Here is a 23,215-nt window from a genome sequence, read left to right on the forward strand (position 1 = left end):
AAGTGGAATGCATTTTCTAATTCTTAGTAAAATTTACCTAACAAGAAATAGGAAAGAATGTACCTAAGAAAAGAAATAGGAAGAGAAAATATAAAGCAAAAAAAAAAAACAATAAAAAATAAAATAGCCTGGTATTTGAATGTGGATCAAGCCATACTCTCAAGATATTATGGGGGAAAAAAAGTAAAAGTCAAAAATGTAGAAGATCCTATGTGAGAGTAATGGCTTTGCTTCGAATACCTAGAATCATCATATGCATGAGAAAGAGAGAAAGAGGGAAGAGGTCAGAAAATATATAACCAATGAGTTGATATCAGTAAGAATTTGAAAGAGAAAAATTTATAACTAATTAGGTTACAGGAGACAAATAGAGGACAATCATATGTGATATAGAAAATGTTAACTTATTTAGACCTAATAATTCATGTAGGAACTAAATATGTTGTAATCATCCTGAGTTTAGAGTAAGTTGCATAAAATTCAACACAAAATAGGAAGATGGGTATTATCCAATGCTTGATAAAATGGGGCTAATAATAACTTGGTGATTAAACTCCACAAATCTTTAAATTTAAAGATCAAAGCTATATTTACACTAGGATGAAAGTTTCTTGGGAAATAACAGTATTTTCACCAAATGCTACTGGGACAACTGGATATAACAATCAGGAGAATAAAGTTGTACAATATTTTCACATGTATAAAAATTCACACAGATAAAAAAATTAATGGTAAAAGCTTAAACTATAAAACATAAAGAAAACATAGGCACACTTCTTGATGACCTTAGATTAGGCAATAGTTTCTAAGATATAGCACCAAAAGCAGAAATATCACAAAGGTGGAAATGTATAAATTGGGCTTCATCAAAATTAAAAAATCAAAACAAAACAAAAAACATTTATTTTTGTTTCAAAGGCTACTACTTTCAAAAGATAAAAAGACAACCCCAGAGTGAGAAGGAAATTTTGCAAAGACATGATAAGATTATTGTATATCACTTATATAAAGAATAGTAATATCAATAATAATAAATATGAGAAAATATAATTTTTTAATGTGGAAAACAGCCAAATGGTCATTTTTCTAAAGATGTACAAATGTCCAATAAGCATGTGAAAGATGCCTAAAAATCAATAACCATCACAAAAATGCAAATCAAATCCATAACATAGTATTTCATGTTTATTAGAAGAGCAAAATTAAAGAAGATACTAACAAGTGGTGTTAATTAAGATTAGTAGAAATTCTATCCATTGTACAAACTCATGGGGATACAAAGTGGCAGAACAACTTTGCTTAACCATGTTGAAGTTATTCATAAGTTTTAATGCAGAGTTACTATATGAAACAGCATTTCTTTATTTTTTACTTTTTTGATATGGGGGAATGAATGAACCCAGGGTGATTAACCACTGAACCACATCTCCAGTTCTTTTCATTTATTTAATAATTTATTTTGAGATAGGGTCTCACTAAATTACTTAGGGCCTTGTTAAGTTGCTGAGTCTGGCTTGAACTTGTCAGTCTCAGGCCTCAGACTCCCAAGACACTGGGATTACAGGAAAACTATACCCAGCTGACCCAACATTTCTATTCCTAGGTACATACCCAAGAGAGATGAAAATATGTTTTACCATAAAAACATGGACATAAATGCTCATAACACTGCTCACACGACCATTATTCATAATAACAAAAAAGTAATCAAATCCCAGGTGTCTGTGAACTAATCTTTGGATCAAAACAAGGTGGTATATACATATAATGGAATATTATTTGTCAGTACAAAGAAATGAAGTATTGATATATACTCTATATATTAACATGAATATTTTAACATAGTTGAATCGTTTTTTTAATTAAAATACTGAGTTTATTCCACATGTATATTTTTGTCACCCCATCATTTCCATGTCTGGCCACCACTACTACTATGTCCTATCATATAACATTTCATATATACTCAAAAACCAAGCAAAGTTTGAAGTTCCATCTTTAAAAACTGAACAGGCATTTTGGACAACACATTCTTGGCAATGGAACCTGGACAACATTTATCAAACACCGTGAGAAACGTTCTCACTTTGCATCATAAAAAAAAAAAAAAAACAGCCAGATATCAACTGTTACTGTTACAGAAACAAATTAAAGGGTGTTTTTTGTTGTTGTTGTTTTGCTTTTTTTTTTTGCACTTGTGCATGCTAGGCAAGCACTCTACCAACTGAGCTATATCCCCAGCCCAAGATAGGAATTTTTAACAAACTGTTTAAACTGTTTTTCTTAAAGAGACTTCCTCCATTGCCCGAGAACTTCAATAGCCTCCTAGTCAGTTATCCAGAAGCAATTCTTCACAGAATTAACGAACTTGGTTTCCACTTTGGGAAGACACCATCTTTTTCTATACTTGCATTTTTTTGGTTTAATGTCTTCTATAGAAGCAGGTCTTTTTGGTGTTTTAGGGTTTTTATTCCTGTTTTTTTTGAAGAATTCTTGATCTTTTGATCTTGGTGTTTATAGTTTTGATTCTTTTCCATTCTGGTTTGATTTTTGTACATTTTTGCCTGGAGATTCTTTTATAGATTTCTTCACTGGAGCTTTTTCTTCAGTTTTCTCATCATCAAACTCATCATCATCTTCATCATCATCATCATCATCATCTTCATCAGCAGCAAGTTTTACTTTTTTTCTGGGGAATGTTGCTACCACCTCCAGGGGCATCTTCCTCCACAGCTACTAAGTGGTACCCACTAATATGCACAGTATCTGAACTGAACTACACTCCAACCTTAAGACCACAGGTGTTGTGATTTCAACACTCCCAGGGGAAATCGTTGGCTGTACAGTCATTTTCAAAGTTTCCAGTGTTAATTTATTCACACTGCATTCATAATTCATGGCCTTTGCTTCGACAATGTACAACTCATCTTTTGCATCAGCCCCTAAACTGACTGTTTGTAATGCTAACTGCTACTCATTTTCATCACTATCCACCTTAAAGTGATCATCTTTGTCAGCCTTTAGCTCACAACTGAAAAGAGTTCTGGGGCCCCAGGAGGCTCATGTCCATATCCATAAAATCTTCCATGGGGTAGTAGCACACTTAGGCAGAAGAAAAGATGGACAGAAAATGGGCTACTGCCCTAGAGAAGAGATGCACAGAATGGACATAGTTTAATCTTGAAATTATGTGGTAAGTAAAAGAAAACAGCCTAAAAGATCACATATGGTAGGTTTCCATTTATAAGAAATGTTCAGAAGAGCCAAATCTATAGAGACAGAAAGTAGATTAGTGTGTGCCTTGTGTTGGGGAGAAGTGGAAAGTAACTGTTAAATGTATATGGGGTTTCTTTTGGGGGTGATAAAAATGTTCTGAAGATATTATGGTGATATTTGCACAATGCTATGAGGATATTAAAATCCATGGAATTGGATGCTTTCAGTATGTGAATCAAATAGTATGTGAATTATATCTCAGGTATATAGTTATAAAGCAAAATAATATAAATGGGTTGCAGATATTTCATTGACAGTTTAAATAGTCTCTGCTCTACAAGGAAAACAAAACCAGATGCAAAATATGAAAGAATAATAAAAATATTACTCTAAAAAATAAGAATGCCATCACAACTCGACTGTTTTAGGTAAAGTTGAACATGTTTCAAAAAGTAACATGGTATATAAGATGTTAACTGATCAATCCTTATTAAATCAGTTTACAGGAGAAAGAAAAAGATTTGATGATAATGTAACTATCCATAGGTTGGTCAAATTGTCCAGAAATGTAAAATAAAATAAAATAAAATAAAATAAAACACTACATAAAAAAAACAGTTCAAATCTCATGTCCTTCTGACTGAAATGTAGGAGCTATCATAACAATAAATATGCATCATATTGATATTCAGGGGTCAAAGAGCAATATAGTTATGAGAGTATCACAATAAAACAGACAAGATGATATAGATTGAATGAAGCTGTAGGGAACACCAAGGTGATAATTATAAAAGTTAGTTGCCTATCACCATCCCAGACCAAAATAAATAAATAAGTAAAAGGGAGAGAAAGAGAGGAGGAGAGATAAAGAGAGAGAGAGAGGGAGATGAGTCTAGCTGCTACTGGCAAGCTATAAAATACAATGAAGAAACATATTTTCCAACACACTTATATGCATGAAGACAATAACACTATCCCATCTGTGGTATGTTATGTCATATTCCAAAGTTGTAGCTATTCTGGATTTGGAGAGGTCTCCCTCAGCAGATGCATCTACAACCTGCCCCACAACACATTCTCCTGAGGTAGAAGAAGTATATTAAATAAAGCTCAGCTAACACTCTCTTTCCTCTACAGTTATATACTGAAAAAGAAACAACACATTGCAAAATGGAGAAAGGGGGGTTGTCATAGATAATAAAGGACCACAGAAATCACAGCTATATTTATGTAACCAAAAAACATAATATGATGAAATATGTCCTAATATATTGATTGCAGCTGACAACCTAGACACCATCCACAGTTTTCAAAGCATTATCACCTCTCTCATCAGATTCACTCTTACCTGGAAAGGAAAGTTGAGCAGTTTACAAATGAAGAGGAAAAAGTTTGGGCAATTCCATGATGGTTTTGGTGCTGGAAGAGAGTGCACACCCAGGAGGAAGCATGCTTCTGGGAATGCAAACCCAGAGGAGGATGGTGGAAAGAGGAAGCATGTTCCCAGAGCTTTAATTCTGCATCAATACACGTGACAATAGAAAGAGATTCTTGTCTTAGTTCAAGATGGGGTTATCTTCTACATTGTGAAATGCAATTATTGTGTAGTAAGAACACACACACACACAGATCTCAACCCCAGTCACACTTTTCTCCAGTTCCATCAGGAACTCCCATGAATTCTTATCAGCAGAGCCTCCTGGCTCTCTTTCACTCTTTGCCTCCCTCTTCAGTCTCTTTTATTTTGTATCACAAATGAGCTCCTATCTATGCTCAGCATCATCCAACGTCTTCCCATCTATCTCCGAGTCAGAAACAAAGTTTAAGGGAAAGTTTCATGTGATCAGGGTCCTAGGTAGTGCTGTGACTTCAGCTCTTACCACACTGGCTTCCTCCATGCCCCTCTAACACATCACAAATATTCCAGACTCAAGACTTGTCACCATGCCCTCCACCAAGAATACGCTCTCCTCCTCATATCCACAAGGCTCTCTCCTTCACTTTAACAAAAAATTTCCCTGAGCACCCTATTAAAATTCTAGGCAGAATAAACAATTCTCTTTCTTTACTCTGATTTCATTTTTATCTGCTTGTAACAATATAAAACTTTGTATCATTGTGAGCCTGGGTTTGGTCTGTTTTGTTTGCTGCTTTTTATCTGATACCAGGAAATACTGAGAACAAGGTCAGCATTCAATATTCATTGTATGGATAAATGACAAACAATAACGATGCAAAAGAATCATAGTACTTATGTCTATTATTCTGCTCCTCATGATACTTACAGGTAGAAATATCTAGTCTCATTTTTACAGGCAAACAAATTGAGGCTCAGAAGAACTAAGTTGCATGACCAACCAATAACCTATAGTTAGTAAATTATAGAGCTTAGTGTTTGCTCAGAGTTGAATCTGATATTCCTGCCATCTGTTTTTCGTGTTGTTTCTTTAAGCCCCAAGGTTCCTTGGGGGTTTCCTATAAGCTGCCATCATCATTACAGGAAGGGCTAGCTGTGGGGGTTCCAGATTCCACGGCCCCAATTTCAAGCAAGTGTATGATTCAGGTTTGATTTATATATTGAGTCTTCCTATAGGATTTCATTTTTGTAAGTGCTGTTTCCAATAACTATTAAAAGAGGCCATGTTGGATATGTCATTGTACAGTGTGTGGTATATAAATACATATGAAAGAGTGACTTCCTAGGTAGCTAACATGTTTGGTTAGCACCTACAATTAAGTAAAAAGAAAACCTTTGTATCTTTCTCTATGTTTTCCCCAGTGAATATTCATTGTGTAAAACACTGTTACTTGGTGATATGGGATACACAAATTTGAATAAAACATGTTCTTTTTGAGTGCTTGTATACGAAATACAAATGTACCATAAATTGTTAGATACAGCATTTGCACTCTGAGATATGTCTCAGAACAACTTAAAATGAAATCAGGATATGGAAATCTTAAAAATCCTAAAACACAAACTAAAATTTCAGAGGAATTTTAAGAAGATTTTCAGAGTTAAAATGTCTCACATATAATCAGTTCATAACAGCTCGTGCTTATATTTGGAAAGGCCTTCATTCTGCCCCTGAGGGCCTACTGATTCCTACTTCACACATACTTGTAACAAACCTTCCTTCCTTCCTTTTCCCTTCCTTCTCTCCCTCCTCCATGTTCCTTTTCTCTCTGTCATGATTTCTCCCCTCTTTTTTCAGCTTTTAGCATATTAGAAGGATAAATTTAAAAATGAAGGGAGATAACTAAATTAAATGCCCACATACATGTAACAAAGATACAACCTGATATTGGGGCAAGGGGTGGGGGGGGGGACAAATAAAAAAAGCAATGTAGCCTGAGAACCATCACATGCAAGTTGCCTCAACCACAACTGGGGAAAATACACACTCACGTTTCTTTAAATATAAATTTAATAATTAAAATAATATGTTTAAATGTGAAACATCAACATCTGGCATTTTTCTTAAGATTTAATTGTTTGGCTGGCAAATATAGATAAATGAGAAGTCATACATTTGTGGGCATGTATGAGTGAGTATGCTGTACTAACAAACTCAACCTTTAGAAATGAAATATTCCAAATGATTCAAATAGTTTATTATATATACACATAATGTATACAATTGCATTATAATTCTTTGATGCATTATTTTATTGTCTTTATTTTCATGTTTACTGGGTAACACTTTAAAATAATGGCCCAGTTAAGGTAATTAATGTTGAATTACAGTGGAAATCCAATTGAATTACTTGTGACATTCACATTAATACTAAATGAGTTCACTGTGATTAATGCTGTTAAATAGATACCAGAGGAATTAATATCGATTAGGTAATTATTTTCAAGTGTTAGTGTTTATTGCAATTTATACCAACTTCTTCTTCTTCCTCTTCTTCTTCTTCTTTTTGAAATAAACTTCTCTTTATTGACAGTGTCCAGTGTAAGCTATGTAATTTTCTGGGGAGTCTAAAAGGTGAGCACACAATAATTTGTTTTGTTTTGTTTCTAGCATTTTTAGCACTTACATTTCATATGAGACTCAGGATGTGATATTTTAATGCAATGTTCACACCTTAATCTGTACTTATAGTATATATTTTACACAAAATATTTCCACCAACAGATGATTTATATAACATGCCATAATTTTATGTCAGTTTCTAAACAATCTATAACTATAGGCACCATCAGATCAGTCCCTTTAGATGGGGTAAAGAAATGATAATCATTTCTGTTCCCATACATCTGTGTGGAAATGTCTTGTGAGAGTAGAGAAAAAGGTTAGGAAACTCCACATTTCTAGTTTCTGGGCAGAAAATTGGAAAGCACAAGAGCATAGTTGAACATTTTGAGAAAATGTATAACAGATAATGTTTTCAGGTAGTTACACAAGCATTTTGCAGATATTTAAAAAAATAAGATGAATTAATTAATAAGGAATGCAACTGTGAAAGCTATGACATTTCATATGGAAATAGCTGGTTATTGCATGTTAGCAAAATTTCTTTTTTTAATGAACTCCTGAGCAAATATTCATTGAAACTTGATATCAGTGATGTGTTTCTAGAATAGCAGAGGCAGAACATTGATAATTCATTTCCTTCTGTACTGCTCAGTACACATTTGAGTGTGAATATGCCCATATTAAATATATGATATATGATAAATGTATTACATATGTATTCATTTTTATATGTTAGGAATTGGTTTATGTCATGAGGGAATTCACAAATTTGAGATTTGTAGGGCAGGCTGTCCAACAAGCTCTTTTTTCTTTTCCTTTCTTTCCTATATATTTATTTGTTTGTTTGTTTAAAAGTCCTGGGGAATTGAACCAAGGACCTCTTGCTTGCCAGACAAGCCTTCTAATACTGAGCAAAACCTCCAGCCCTGTGGGCAGATCTTAATATTTCAAATTTGATGCAGAACTTCTTCTTTGGGAAACCTCAGTTTCTGTATTTAAGACCTTCAACTCATTGGATAATACCTACTCATCTTATCAAAAGGAATCTATAATGCACCTTCACAGAAACATCAGGAGTGGAGTTGGTGTGAATTACTGAGTACTACATCCTGACCAAATTGACATAAGCTAACAGCCCTCACACCTGAAATGAAAATATATACAATTGTTCAAGATGCCTGTCTTTCTGGCTTTCCATATTCCTTAATTCCTGTTTTCAAACTTTCACTAATATAACTAGTGGTAGACTTTTCCCCTCATTCTTTCATTTTAAACATCTTTTTCTACATATTAGGATCTTGATTTTGGTAACCTAGCTTTTGCCTACCAGGCCCCTTTTTCTTTGCAACAGATATGTATATTTCCTTAAATAATTGTTTAACTGTCTTTCTAATCATGCTTTTTCTTCCTATGGTCTAGGATGCCTTAATGTTTTTGCATCATCTTTTACAACTCTTGTAAAGAGAAGATAAGTCGCTCTTTGAACTTCTTTATGCCATTATATCATGGGAATTACTGTTGACATAATGGTGGATGGATGTAATGATTGAATAATGAAAATTCTTTATCAGAAACAAATACAAAATACTATGATATTATGAACATGACAAGAGTTGAGGATGCACAATTAATGCCAGCAATTAATTTCTTCTCTTTAAACTTGTAGATTGAACTCCAGATATTTTCCTATAAAAGCTTGAAAGCCCGGAGTACTTTGCTTATCAGAATATATTTTCAGGTCAAGGTTCGTATGAAGATTGATTTGCTTTTATTATTGATTCTTCTGTTATCCAAATTTTAATAGATTTACTGAAATTAAATATGTTTCTCAACTTCAGGAAGTTAGTCTGGAAAAGTTTGAATTAGTCTTATTGCTCCCAAAGAAAAAAAAGTCTAATCACTCACACAAATGCTGTTTGTGTCCATGTATAATTCCTCAATTTAACTTCAAGAAATGTTTAATGTATTTCCATAGATACCATGGTTTATTGCATTTTTCTAGCCAGGAGTATATTTAAACTGAAAGTAGTTTGTCTTTGTGTCACAACAGAGAACTGTTATTTCCCTTGTCTTTGCGTGATCGTGATGCAGTGAATAAAAAGATTAGAAAAAAAGTGACAAAACCCAGAAGAGCATGCCTCCTGGCCTCACACAATAATAAGAATATCTCTAGAAAGAGGCCATTCAGAGATTATGCTCAATTTCCAGCTAATCAAAATAACAGCATTGGAAAGTGGAAACATTTGTAATACATCTCTAAGATTTGGATTATGTCATAAGCAATGGTTATAAAACATACAAAATCTGTATCAGTGGAGTCCACAAGGGAAAAAATATTTACAACTTTTTTGTTTTTTTAAAAAAGAATAAACTGAAGAATATTGTAACAAGTCTGCTGTCTTTGAAAGCAGGATTCTTATCTCCAAAGCAGAACTGCTTTTGCTACAAATCTTATAATATCTGCCATGGCACATGTGCAATAGCTGATCTTAAAAGATACATAACATTATATGGCTGAGTATCTTTGGGTAAAATCCAGCTCTTAAAGTTAAAATGTAGTTGGAGGCTTATCAGGTGATATTTATGGCATATCTTGTTACAGGGGGGCGGGGGGGGGGAATTATCATTGCTTCCATTAGTGATTAGTGCACCAGAAGTTAAACCTTTTATGCCTTAAAGAATTCATCCTATTATCATTAGCTTATTATTATTTCATCCTTTTCCTTTAGGATTATCAGTATATTGCCTTCTTTCATTTCATCAACCTAATGTACTACCCACCATTACTATATTTTCCCCATTATTGCTTAGATTAGAATTTTTTCTAAAACATCTTATTGAGTGAGTCAAAAAGTTTCTCTTCATTTTCCTGCTATTCCTTTTTTCAAAATAATACAGGGGTATTTGTACCTCTTGATTATTTCTTTGCTAAATAGGCAAAGCTGTGCATTGCCAAAAAAATATTTAGATCATATAACATATGGAAATTAGATAATCCAATCATTATCACCATTACAGAATCCCCCCCCCCTTTGGAAAGGAGTTGTACTGCAGTTCATTATGCTCTTTTGACATAAAAGTAATCTCTGACATTATTTACCTCCAGAGATCTCTTAACATCTTTGATATAATATCATTCCTTAAACAAAACTGATTTTCAGTCATGGAAATAATTGTGTTATTTGGGCCTTTTATCCTTTTGATATTCTGAACATTAGAGAGCAGAATGATAGAAAATATCAACTTTAAATCAACAAAACAAATACATGATGTTGTTAAGTCAATTTATAAAAGGATAATATTATTAGTATCACCAGTTCTTTTTTTGTTTGGATAAAAGAAAAACAATAAATTTTGTGTACTTTATTGTGTTTTTAATATAGTTTGTTTAGAGATCTTTTTAAATGTAATCCTTTTTCCAAAAACATATGCTTGTTTGCAATTATACACATTATTTCATTTTTCAAGAATAATCCATTCACATTAACATAGCTCTTGAGGCCTCTCCTTAACTGCCTTCTGCTTCTGTCTTCAGGATCCACTCTTACTTTCGTTCCCTGCCCCTGACTGGTGTAGAGTCACATGCAATGCTCACAGCTCCTGAAGTACTGGGTTCTCCCTGCACTCTGGCCTCTGAAATCCATTGTTTCTCTGTATAACATTCTTTTCCCTCTTTCCTTAACTAGTTAATTCCAATCATTCTTAGATGAACGTATGGAAATAACTTTCTCAGAATAGTGTGGTTTGTCCTCTGAAGCCTAAGTTAACTGTGTCACATTGGTCTTCCAAGAGTCTTTTGTATTTACCCATGTTAAGTCATGTACCTCATGGAGATGGAACTCCCTGTATACTTTTATAGTTTGTTTCTCCATACTTAGCATATAGTATAGACCACAGACATGGTAGATAGGAAATAATCATAGAATGAATAAATAAATGAATGGATGGAAGTTCTTTGCTTTGTATTAGACTATATGCTATTTATATGAACAATCTTTATAACAAAGAGTAATGTCCTAATCACATTTTCCTCATGCTCCCTCATTTTGATGTGTTACCTAAAAGTTTCTGAAGCTGTGACTGTGGTAAGGCCCACCGGACCCTAGGCTGATCACTGATTAAAAATACACTACATGAGATGTGTTCAGAAACACACAGTAATATTTTTGGAAAGGTTTTTCTCCTGTTTCATCCAATTAATGAAACATTTGTATCCATGGGTACCCCTGCTGTTAAGTGGTTAGCTTTCTCCTTTAGCTTTAATTAAGTGACTTCAGTTAAAGGAGTTTTTTTTTCTTTTTAATTTGTTTTTAATCACAAACATGTGAAAAGTGTCTAGATTCTCTTGAGACATTTTTCTAGGTTTCTGGTTATATTTAAACAAAACCAGCAGTCAAAGACTTGCAAAACTCACAGGATTGACAGCCTAGTATAACTGCTGAGATATTATACACCATTCTCCAGGATCCATTGGACTGTAAACACTTGAGTATCAAAACATGTCTTATAGAAAATGAAACTGCTACTAAGGTTGAATTTAGCTAAAATAATGTAAATAGATGTGAACCAAGAGGCACTTCTAGTTAGAGACTGAAAGCAATGTACAAGGAGTTTTATAAAGTATTTTTGAAGGCAAGTTGCTTCATATTGTTCAGTTTTATATTTTCCCTTTACATACATGAAGATTCCATAATGTTTTCTTCCTAGAAAAAAGTACAGCATAAACACTATGGCATTGCTTTGTTGTTTATAAATGCGGAAGTTTTGTGATTTTTCTGTATAAAGAAGTTATTTTTGATGAAGCAATTGTATCTATATCCAAATAAACAAAATATTCTATATTCTATCTTAATGATACTCAGGTAAAATGGAATATTTGACCATTACATTTTAAGATCACTAACATTCATGGTATTGATAAAATAAATTAATTTCTGTTTTTTATGAATATAGTTTCAAGTGAAACCATAATCAAGTGTTAATTATACATTTTCCTTGGCTGTACCCAATACATATTCAAACATTATAAAATTATACAACAAAATGTTTAAGATAAATTTGGCTGTAACTTTGGATGAAAATAAATGAAAACTACCCAGATGTGGTTTTTAAATTGTCCATGTGTTCTCTGTTCCAGCAGTGCCAAAATCTTTTAGGAATTTTTAATAGCATATTCCTTAAATGAAATATTTTATGTTGTAAATCAATAATATAATATTCATTATTCTGCATTCAGATGCATTATGGATCATTTATAACTGATCTCTTATGAATAGACGTAATGTTGATAATCTGTATATTGTTTCCATAATGTTCCTTTCTCTTCTAATCACCTTGAAATATTGGTTTATTCTATTTTTTTTTCTACTTCCTTACTATTCTCTCCTCTTTATTGGATCCAATTTTTGGTTTTGGTGCTTTATCATCTTTAAACTTTCTGAATATTTGACCTTGTGTGATATCCCTTGAATGATGTCTCTTCCTTTGGCCTCAATAACATGACTTTCACACAATTTTCTCATTCTAATTCACCAGCATCTCCACCTCTTTATGTATATTATCCTGAATCAGGGCTTCTAATACACTGCCTCTACTTGTCATGCACTTATTCTAGACTACCATTTAGTCATGGGAGGGAAAAAAAGGAGGAGAATGTATCAACTCACAGAAACAAGACCTAAAAAGTGTTAGATTGTTCAGTCACACTCCTGAATTCAGAACACAGTCAAGTTATCCAAGGGCATGAGAGCACTGATCAGAAGTTGATACAGAAACTGGCCACAAAGCCTGGTTAAAGCAAGGAGTTCAGAGAGAAGTTGAGAACACATACAGTATTTGACACCAACCTGAAAGCAATTACACTAGTCCCAGATCCCATGCTAACATGTATGAGCTTATGGCAGCCTGCAGACCTTGCCAAAATGGATGTAGAACCCAAATAAGGTGCAGTTTGCTAGCTGAGCTATAATTTTTCAGAGTTGTGATAATGTTAAAGACTTAGATCACTTCTCTAAATTCATTCCACTTTTGCTTTAAGTCTTCAAGGTCATTCTATTTATCCATTACCATTCAACAGACCACTCAAATTCTTGTGGCAAAACAAAATAACCATTTTTTATTCATCATACTGTTGTGGTTTGACTAGAATCCATTGTGTTATTATGCTCCATGTGGTTCCAGCTGGACCTACAGTCATCCGGAAACTTGCCTGGGCTGATATACCCTATAAAGTTCATTCTCATGACTGGCCATAAGCGCTGGCACTTGAAAAAGAGCTTATGGGGAAAAGCATCTATTGATAGTGCCTCAGTTCACCACCACAGGATATTTGTACCGAGAGGGAGACCTTCTCATAGTGTGACAGCTCATTTTTAAAAGGAAGTGTTTTGAGATTGCCAATACACTATCTTGGGTCTCTTAATAGTTATGCAGTGCTGATTTTGCTTGATTTTCATGATCAAAGTAGGTTAAAGGGCTGGCTGAGGTTTAAGGAAGAACAATAGACTTCACCACTATCTCAAAGAAGTGATCAATTTATATTCATCTTCAAGCACCATCCATATTTAACAGAAACTCTATACTCCAGGTACAATTTAAGAAGAAAGAAGAAGGGGGAGAAGAAGGAGAAAGAGAAGAAAAAGAAATGTAAGATTTGGGACTATCATATAAATATTATATTCCCATATATTCAGAGTGAATTAATATTATATAATATAAACATTTTGGGAAGAACCACATGACAATGCTGAATCATTATACAGTCAAGTCAAATATTTTTGCTTATTTCAAAATAAGCAAAGTACATCTGCTACTTTTTATAACATGTTATACTATTTTATTTTTGAATGTATTTTGGATCAATAATTTGTAGTTCTTTCCCACAATCATTTGCAATGACTTTCTGGCATCAGCAATTATAATTGAATTGATGCTTATATTTGATATGTGACATGAAAATATGCTCAATAACTAATATTTATTATACAAAAAACTTGTTAGCTACTAAAATAAATGTATCCTCTATTCTAGTGCCTGTAAATCTCAGATAACTGAAATATGAAGTTTTTTCAAAGACACCTAAAAAGTTAATACAAAACAAAAAGCATTTTTTTCTAAATTACATTATCTTTTGCTATTATTATTATTTTATCATCCATTTTTCTCCCTCCTATTAACCTTATGATTTTCTTAAATACCAATATTAGAGATTAAAGGGTATGTCGATGTTAAATAACATTTATACAGTAAGTAGAAAAATTTATAATCAATAATGAAGATCTTCATATTTCATCAGACTGTTTTTACCATTTGAAATTATTTTAACAGAAATTTTGATTTCTATTTAAATTCTACTTCTCATTTGTGAAACTTTGAATTAATGAGGAAACTGAAATCAAGAAGAGTTTGCATGCTGTGAGGACTTCTTGAGTTGATTATATCCCAGCTAGGTCTAAGAAGATTTATTCTTCCCACAAGGTTGTCTAAGGAAAAGAAGAACCATTCTGTTGCTTTCCTTTCTGTGTGCTTTCATCTCACACCACCCCTGCGTGGCTGTTGGAGCTCTAGATTTAAATGAGTGTTGGAGTTTAGTTAATTTCAGCAACAGTGTTCGTTGTTCACTTGGAAGGGATGTCAATTTCTAAGTGGCTCAAATTCTTTCAATGATATTTACAAATTTTATTAATATTACATGATTATATTAGTAAGTAAACTAATAGTAAATGTCCACTTTTGAAATAAAGGGAAAAAATTCTAAATTTTTAAACTTTAGTCCAGAAAAATAACTTTTAGTGAACTTGTTAAACTTTGATGAATGAATGAAATCAAGGATGGTGAAATGTGATAGACATCATTATCCAAAGTACATGAATGAAGACACGAATTGGTGTCAACATACTTTATATACAACCAGAGATATGAAAAAAATTGTGCTGTATATGTGTAATAAGAATTGTAATGCATTCCTCTGGCATTTATTTTTTTAAAAAGAAAAATAATAATAACTCAAAAAAATAAAATAAAATAATGCAAGATTGGATTCAGTTTGGAGTGCTTCCTTTACTTAAAGCCAATCAAGTGTTTAGAACTAATGACAGCCCTCATTATCACTTTGTTACATGCCTTTATTATTTATAACAATCAATTCGCTTTTCCTGTATGTGTGTGTTTGTGCGTGTGTGCGTGTGTGTGTGTGTTTGGATGGATGGGTTATTATATAGCTAGTCAGATGCTTCCCTCTTTAAATTGTCCTTTGTATTCTTCATAGTCTCTAATATTTATTTTAGTATTTAATAGCAACTCAGTCTATATGCATTGTAAACAATTTAATGGAACTTCTAATGTTAAACTATCAGGGTTATTTGGCACCAAAAAAAAAAAAAAGGTTTTATCCAAAATAAGGGGAAATTCAATTTTATGACTCTTATGACTGGGTGAGCAGTAAAAACTCAATTTAACTAGTATTATAAAAATATAATGTCTGTGGTTTACATCAGTTTATACTTAGGGCAAAACATCTTAGGCAATTAATTTGGGTTTGACAGATACAGGCATGCCACACAGCAGGGATGAAGGGATTCCATTGCCCCATTCACAATGGTTTACTAGAGAGTGTATGAAATTTTAGGCATAAATACACTTGTGTGAACCCTAAATTACTTCTCAGTATATACACATTGCCACTCTTTCCTCTTACCAATAGAATTCTCCTTGATATATATATTGTCAAAATCAACAGAATCGCTACAATACACTTATCTGTTTTCTTGGAAAGATTCTGCACCCCAATTGTTTTCTATTCACAAAACTATGTGTTTTCAACCTGTAACATTTAAAAATTTAAATATTCCATTTGTCAATTCAACTGTAGTTTTTATCCAACTTATATTATTTTAAAAAGTGCTAAGAATTGAAAAACATTTTGCTGTCATGTATAATAAATTTAGAACAAACAAATAAATAAATTTTAAAAATTACATGGAGATGCCAAAAATTTATTTTAAGTGCTAGTATGTGTTAGGTTGCTGGATGAATCTAAGCAACCAGTTAATTTTGACCTAGCATCTAGTCAAATACATGGAAATATAATATTTAAGCTAGTATTTTTTATAAAGAGATTTAAAATACTGTTTAAAAAAGCCCTGTTATGTACAATGTGATGATTAACCATGTTATTTTATGTATAGATAAGGTAGAAATAATTGACTGGTTCTATGTATTCTTCAATATTGAGAAAATTTTTACCTACACACACACACACACCCCACAGCTTTCAAAATTTTGCCTTTTGCTTGAATTCTTTTGTAAAAAAGGGTTAATGCTATGTAAAAATACGATTACCTCTGATTACTCTAAATCAGTCACCATATAGAAAAAAGCTTTAATTTTTTAGTTCTGATTTTTGATGTCAACACCCACACACACACATATACACACACAAACAAACACAAATGTAAGTCCTCTGTAAAAACATTTCCTCTGGAAAGAAGAAAACAATTTTGCAGCAATTTCTAGATGCATAAGAAATTCAACAGCCTTGGCAGCCTTGATGGTAAGACATTAAAAGCATATAAGACATTTTCTAAGTTGATTTTTAAGGAAGATTCAGTCACTTGGTATCTTTATTATATAGCACCAACTAGCATGTTGAATCTGGATAAGACTTAGAGGACTGACTTGTGTATTGATGCATTTGATTAAATTAATCAAATAAGGAATTTGATGACATTCTAACTTTAGTGTTGTTTGAAATGTTATCTAAATTCATCTTTTTAATCATCCTACAATTACAGTGACTTTTTTCCTACACCTAGTTTATAGCTAGTCCATGGATTCTGATTAGCCTGAATTGAATCAAACTGAACTTGTTTGAGCAGGCAGTTGTCCTACCATAATCTAAGAGGAGTGGTATGAAGTGTCAATTGGATAGTTCAGCAAGATTGTGTATGTCTAGTAGGCAGTGAACAGAAGACTCAAGTTCAGTACACATGAAGGTTCAATAAAGACGAGAAGTAATTTTGCATTCTCCTGAGATTTGAAGGTTGTGCAGCAGCAGGTGAAAGACACACTGTGATGAGGTTCTGAAGACCTCAGAATTAATAAAGTTAAAACAGAGGAATATATATAAAATAATCAATTATTCCGCTCTTGGGGTTCTCAGACAAACTGTCACAAACAAAAAATTATCTAGTCTGTGAGTATTTAACATTTGAACAGAGTTTTAGCAAGGGAAGATGTAACAGAACATGGGGTATTCAGCTAAGTAGAAACCTTTGAATCCTTGTCCACCCTTAGATACCCTTAAAAAGTGAACTTCCAGCTTCTGCATACTTTTCTCCTAAGGGATGAAATCCTCAGTCATCTTCAGAGTCTCTATCACCTACCCTTGTGGTGCTGGAGTCACTTGTCCCATAGAGGAAAATATCTGGGAGCTTAGGTCCTTTAGGGACATCCAATAGCCAATGAGTAACTGCTTGAAGGCCCTGTTGGGACAGACTGCAAGGTAACATGCCCTCCAGAGCACTTTGTTTGGTTTCTAGGTCTTCATCTGTCAGGCCTTCCTGATTCCACACTGTTTTCTCCTGATGCTCCTATTCTTCATGTTCTCCTCTCAGAAACCAGACTTTACCACCTGCCAATCAAGCCCATACCAGCCACTCTGATAGAATTAGAACCAGAATCCAAGGATAAATGTTGATGGCTCACACTGAAGATGAGGCTCACCATGAAGTTATGGTTTCTGTCAGGTGTGGGAAGGTGTTTCTCAAAATACAGTCTGGAAATCACCTGCATGAGAACCTTCTGAGATGATGATTAACATGCAGGTGCTTATACCTTACCACATATCCACTGAATCAAGTCACTGATGCTAGGACATGGAAGTCAGCATCTTTAAAGAAAGCCTCTACGTGATGCTTATGTACATATAAGTTAAAAAAAATCTCTGATCTAAGTCATGTATGAAAAGCAGGTTTATTTCCTAGTTTTCAGATGATTAGAGCTGCTATTTGTGGGGTAGTCTAGGCTGGCTATAGCAGAGAAACCAGACAGATCTGATGTTATCTGAAAGTATACACAGTGTCTGCCAGGAATGAGCCAATTTCTTAGAGATAATGGACTTATTTAAGACTCCTTTTAAAGATGAGGAATCCAAAATCTAGAGAGGTTAAGTGATTTACCCAATAGCACTAAAAGGCTATCTTCAGATGGAACAAAGGCATAGATATCCTAATTCTTAAACTTTGTGTTTCTCTTATCCATCTTACCTTTTGTTCAAATTATAGCTCCTGAATTAGAGCAAATTATAATAAAGACAACTTCCACAGTTTTTGTATGTGGGTAATAGTTTTACCTGTGGATATCTGTCTATGAAAATATGAACACATATCTGCATCAATGAGGAAAATGATTTGTTTTATGTATATATCTTGAGTTTCTCTCTTAATTTAATTAAATCTTTCAGATAAGACTGATTCTATGGCTACAGCAGCGAGACACAGAGGTTCAATTTTGGAAATATTTTCATATGAATGTGGCTTTAACTAAAGTATTTAGTTATATATTTATTTATATTTAGAGGATTATCTGCTAGCTTTGAATATTATGATTTGATCTTTCATGAATATGCATAACAATTACTGAGGGTATGTTTTTAAAGTTGAACATTTGTTTCATCTCTCAATCTAAGAAAAAATTAAAAATACAATCAATAAAAATTTGAAATTTTTTTCTGTTTTGCAAAGCATTTACTAGACTTGGGAAAAATTAATTTATAGATAGTTTTGCTTTACCCTCACAATATAGTTATAATTTTATTTAAGGTAAGATTAGCATTAACAATGTTTATTATAGTTTTAAATAAGTTTTGAAAGAGAGAAATATAATTATTATTATATTATAAATTTTTCCATGTTACTTTTTGTGATCTTTTGGGGTTGTGCTTTAGATAGACACAGAGCTGCTTGTATTGAAATGGTCACATTTAAAATGAATAATTCATTAGTTTTTGTTTCACATAGTTAAGGTACCTCCTTAGAAAGTACATCATTAGGAAGGCATTGCTTTGTGCTTACGGTATTTTTTCCTCTTCTTAATGCCAACTGCAGCATATCATCTGCTAATTGCAAATATAGCTATTAGATGTTATATTTTCATACTCAAAAAGTAATCCAGAAACTTTAGAGCACATCAAGAAACTGTCTACTTATCTCTGAAGATGTGCAACTTGGTTTGATATAAATTTATCAGGGTGTGTAGCTATGCCAAGTCTCATCATGAATTGAGTGGCTGAATAAAGTGACCATTGAATCTATAAGATAGCAATTGCCAATATATACATATTTGCTATATATTCCATAGGCTGCAATGCCTATTTTCCTACATAGTTTTATAACTGTTAGTGCAGAGGATAGGATTTTTATTTCTGTTTATACTATGCAAATAGTTTATTGTCTAACATCAATTTCACTTTGGGTCTAAAAGCTTATGTTCAACCATAAAGAAAGAAATAAAGATGAGAGCTTATTAGTATATATGCTATATATGCTTCCTGCTCTCCTGCTCTTCTTTCTAGTTATTATTCATCTTTATTTTGAATGTGTACATACTTTGTACCTATATGTTCATTTATTACTTATAAAATGCAAATAATTTTTACTACTTGTTTTAAAAGCCACAACAAACTTTGTTTGCTTTTACTTGATGACTATTTTTCATGCTACATCCAGAGAGTCCCATAAGAATTAATTAAAGGCTTTTCTCAGTCCATTCTTTGCAGCTATGAATGAGGATTTAACTAAAGTATTTAGTAGCTTAAATTAAATAAGCTATATTTAATATACCTGAAGCTGTGTAATTTACAATTGGCAGAAATTTATTTCTCACAGTTCTAGAGGTTGGGAATTCCAAGATCAAGAGGTCAACATCTGGAGAGGACTCTATGTCATCTCATGGCAGAAGGTGGAAAGCTAAGGGAGGCTAACAGTGAACAGAACTATTACTTGTATAATGGCATCATTCTAACCTGTGGAACCCTTCTGACCTAATCATCTCTTAGGGTTTCACCTTTTAATATTGTTATAATGTCAATTAAATTCCAACATGAGTTTTAGAAGGGACAAGCATTCATACCATAGCATTGAGAAAAATGACATTTTGGTACAACAGAAAGATTTAATACTCATGAAAGTCTGATTGGGGATAAAGCTCCATAATTGACAAGAGAGAATTTTAGCATAACATATCACCTTCCTCTCTTAATATTTTCTCTGACAAGACAAGGATAATATGGAAGATACTACATATGGTAGATTGGTAAATGCCCTAGATGCCAATGCCCCAATCTCTGGAAACTGTGAAATATAATTGTTCATGGCAAAGGCGGCTGTGTAAATTTAATTAAGATTTCAGACCTTAAAGAGGGAGTTTATTCTGGATTATCTAGGAGAGCATAATATAATCAAATGATATCTTTAAAGCTGAAGAGGGCAGAAAAGTAAGGGTTAGAGAGATTTGATGATGGAAAAGGTAGTTGGTATTCCATTTATGAAAGAAACTTGACATACTATCACTGGTTTTGAAGCTAGCAGCAGGAGACAACATGCCAACCCATGCAGATATCCCCTAGGATCCAAGAAGCTAGTAGTGAGAATCATCAATAACCTGTGGAACTCAGTCCTAGAACCAAAAGGAGCTGAATTATATCAACAATTGAATAATCAAGGAGCCTGATTCTCACCTGAGCCTCCAGAATGAAACAGCCTGTTGACAAGCTGCAAACCCATAAAATAATATGATTGTGTTGTATTAAGTCACTAAGTTTGTGTTTATCTCTTAAGGACTGCAATGAAAACAAACCAAATATGTTTGGAGCAAATATTATCTTTATGCACAACCATTTTTCCAACTTCAATGTATGATTCTATTTAATAAACATGTATTAAGGGCACACTGGGCACACTGACATGTGCTAGGTATATAAGGAAAGACAAGATATCATCCCTGGTCTCCAAGATCCGATAATTTAGAAGAAGAGATACATATAAACAAACAAATCACTGTGTGTTCACTGTGTTATAAGAGGTTGCAGTATTAGGGATAATGTGCCCATAAAAAAGGAAGCTATAGTTTCTATAGTTATATAATATATTGCCTTTTTGTTTTTCATTGAAAAGAATATTTAAATTTTTCAGTAAATCAGATTTTTTCTATTTTTCTCCCTAAAACTGTAATTGTATGTGAAATAATTATATGAAACATCAATAATTATTATAATGACTCATATTTAATTGGCAAAAATAATTTTATTTCTTTCAACTTTGAAACTGTAAAGATTTTTGGATTCTTGATTCAACTGACCAAAGAATAATATGCTCAATCTGATTGGGTCTTCAAAGCTGAGATCTTAGCTATCATTATATTTAGGTGAAAATTAATACATTACAAGACAATAGGTTTGTCTTATGCACTCAAAATAACATATTTTTTTCTTGTGATGGCCAATTTATATTTTAACTTGAATAGGCTATGGTAGTCAGAAATTTGGTAAAACACCATTCTAGATGTCTCTGTGAAGACACTTTTTAGCTATGATTGAATTAAGCATATAAATCTCTATAATGTGGTTCAGTCTCATCCAATTAACTGAAGGGTTTAGAAGAATATTTGTTAGTTCTCCTGAGAAAGAAGCAATTCTGCCTCCAGACAGCCTTTAAACTCAGGGTACAACATCAAGACTCTTCCCTAGGTCTCTTAGTTCTTAGCTGCATTGAAAATTGCAGACTTTTCAGCCATCACAATTATGTGAACCAATTCTTTGAAATAAAATCTCTTTTTCATGTCCTCTGTGTGTGTGTGTGTGTGTGTGTGTGTGTGTGTGTGTGTTTCTATTGGCATATATATACACATTCTATTGGTTCTGTTTTGTTGGAGAACCCTAACACAACTCTTATTATGTATGATTAGCTGTTCTTAAAACATAGTCACCTTTCTACTTCTTCATAAATAAGACTATATTTTGAAGTTGATATAATATTTTCTGTACAGAATTCTACATAAGTAGAATAAGAAAATGAATTTTCTTTTCAGTAATAAACAGGTTGATTCAAAATTAAAACTCATCTACCAGTTTTAACAGATCACTGCTAAATAATTTAGAAAAGCACAAGGCACATTAATCTTTTCTTTAACAAGTAGCCTTTTAAAAGGTTAAGTGTGAAATGAGGAAAAGGAAATAATCAGTCCTAGGTTATAATGCCTTCAATATTTTAGGATTAAAATATCCTAAAATTGCTAATGATTGAATGAAATATAATTTTACAAATATTCTGATTCTTTTGAACATGTATTACACTTCTGAAAATCATTAATACATTATCATAAAATTGTATAATTTTTTAGCATTCATTATGTGTTATTCTTATGAACCAACCAATTATTTAATTTATAAATCATAATAGTAAGACAGATATTATTTTCCTATTTATAAACTAGAAAGCTAGTTTTTAGATGGAGCACTTGCTTTTTTTATTGATTAAAAAAAAGGACAGCAGAATGCAATACAATTTGTATTACACATATATACCACAATTTTTCATCTCTGTTTGTATATAAAGTATGTTGACACTCAATTCGTATCTTCATACATCTACTTTGGATAATGATGTCTATCACATTCCACCATCCTTGCTAATCCCCTGCCCCCTTCCTTTCCCTCCCACACCTCTTCCCTATCTAGAATTCATCTATTTCTCCCATGCTCCCCCTCCCTACCCTACTACAAATCAGCCTGCTTATATCCGAGAAAACATTTGGCATTTTGGGGGGAGTGGGGGTGTTGGCTAACTTATCTTAGCATTATCTTCTCCAACACCATCCATTTACCTGCACATACCATGATTTTATTCTCTTTTATTGCCGAACATATCTTCATTGAATTTGCCTATTTGGCTAATGGAGAGTACAAATAGATTTTGGAGAATGGCAGTGAATTTTCAAAAAAAAAAAAAAAGTTTAACTTT

At 32.9% G+C, this 23,215-nt stretch overlaps 1 pseudogene; it reads right to left on the reverse strand.

Moving 5' to 3' along the window:
• Positions 1-2,283: 2,283 nt before the first annotated feature.
• LOC101956191 (nucleophosmin-like) lies at positions 2,284-3,088 on the reverse strand (annotated as a pseudogene).
• Between the last annotated feature and the right edge of the window lie 20,127 nt (positions 3,089-23,215).

This window comes from Ictidomys tridecemlineatus, chromosome 11, assembly GCF_052094955.1.
Source record: "Ictidomys tridecemlineatus isolate mIctTri1 chromosome 11, mIctTri1.hap1, whole genome shotgun sequence".
Taxonomy (NCBI): domain Eukaryota; kingdom Metazoa; phylum Chordata; class Mammalia; order Rodentia; family Sciuridae; genus Ictidomys; species Ictidomys tridecemlineatus.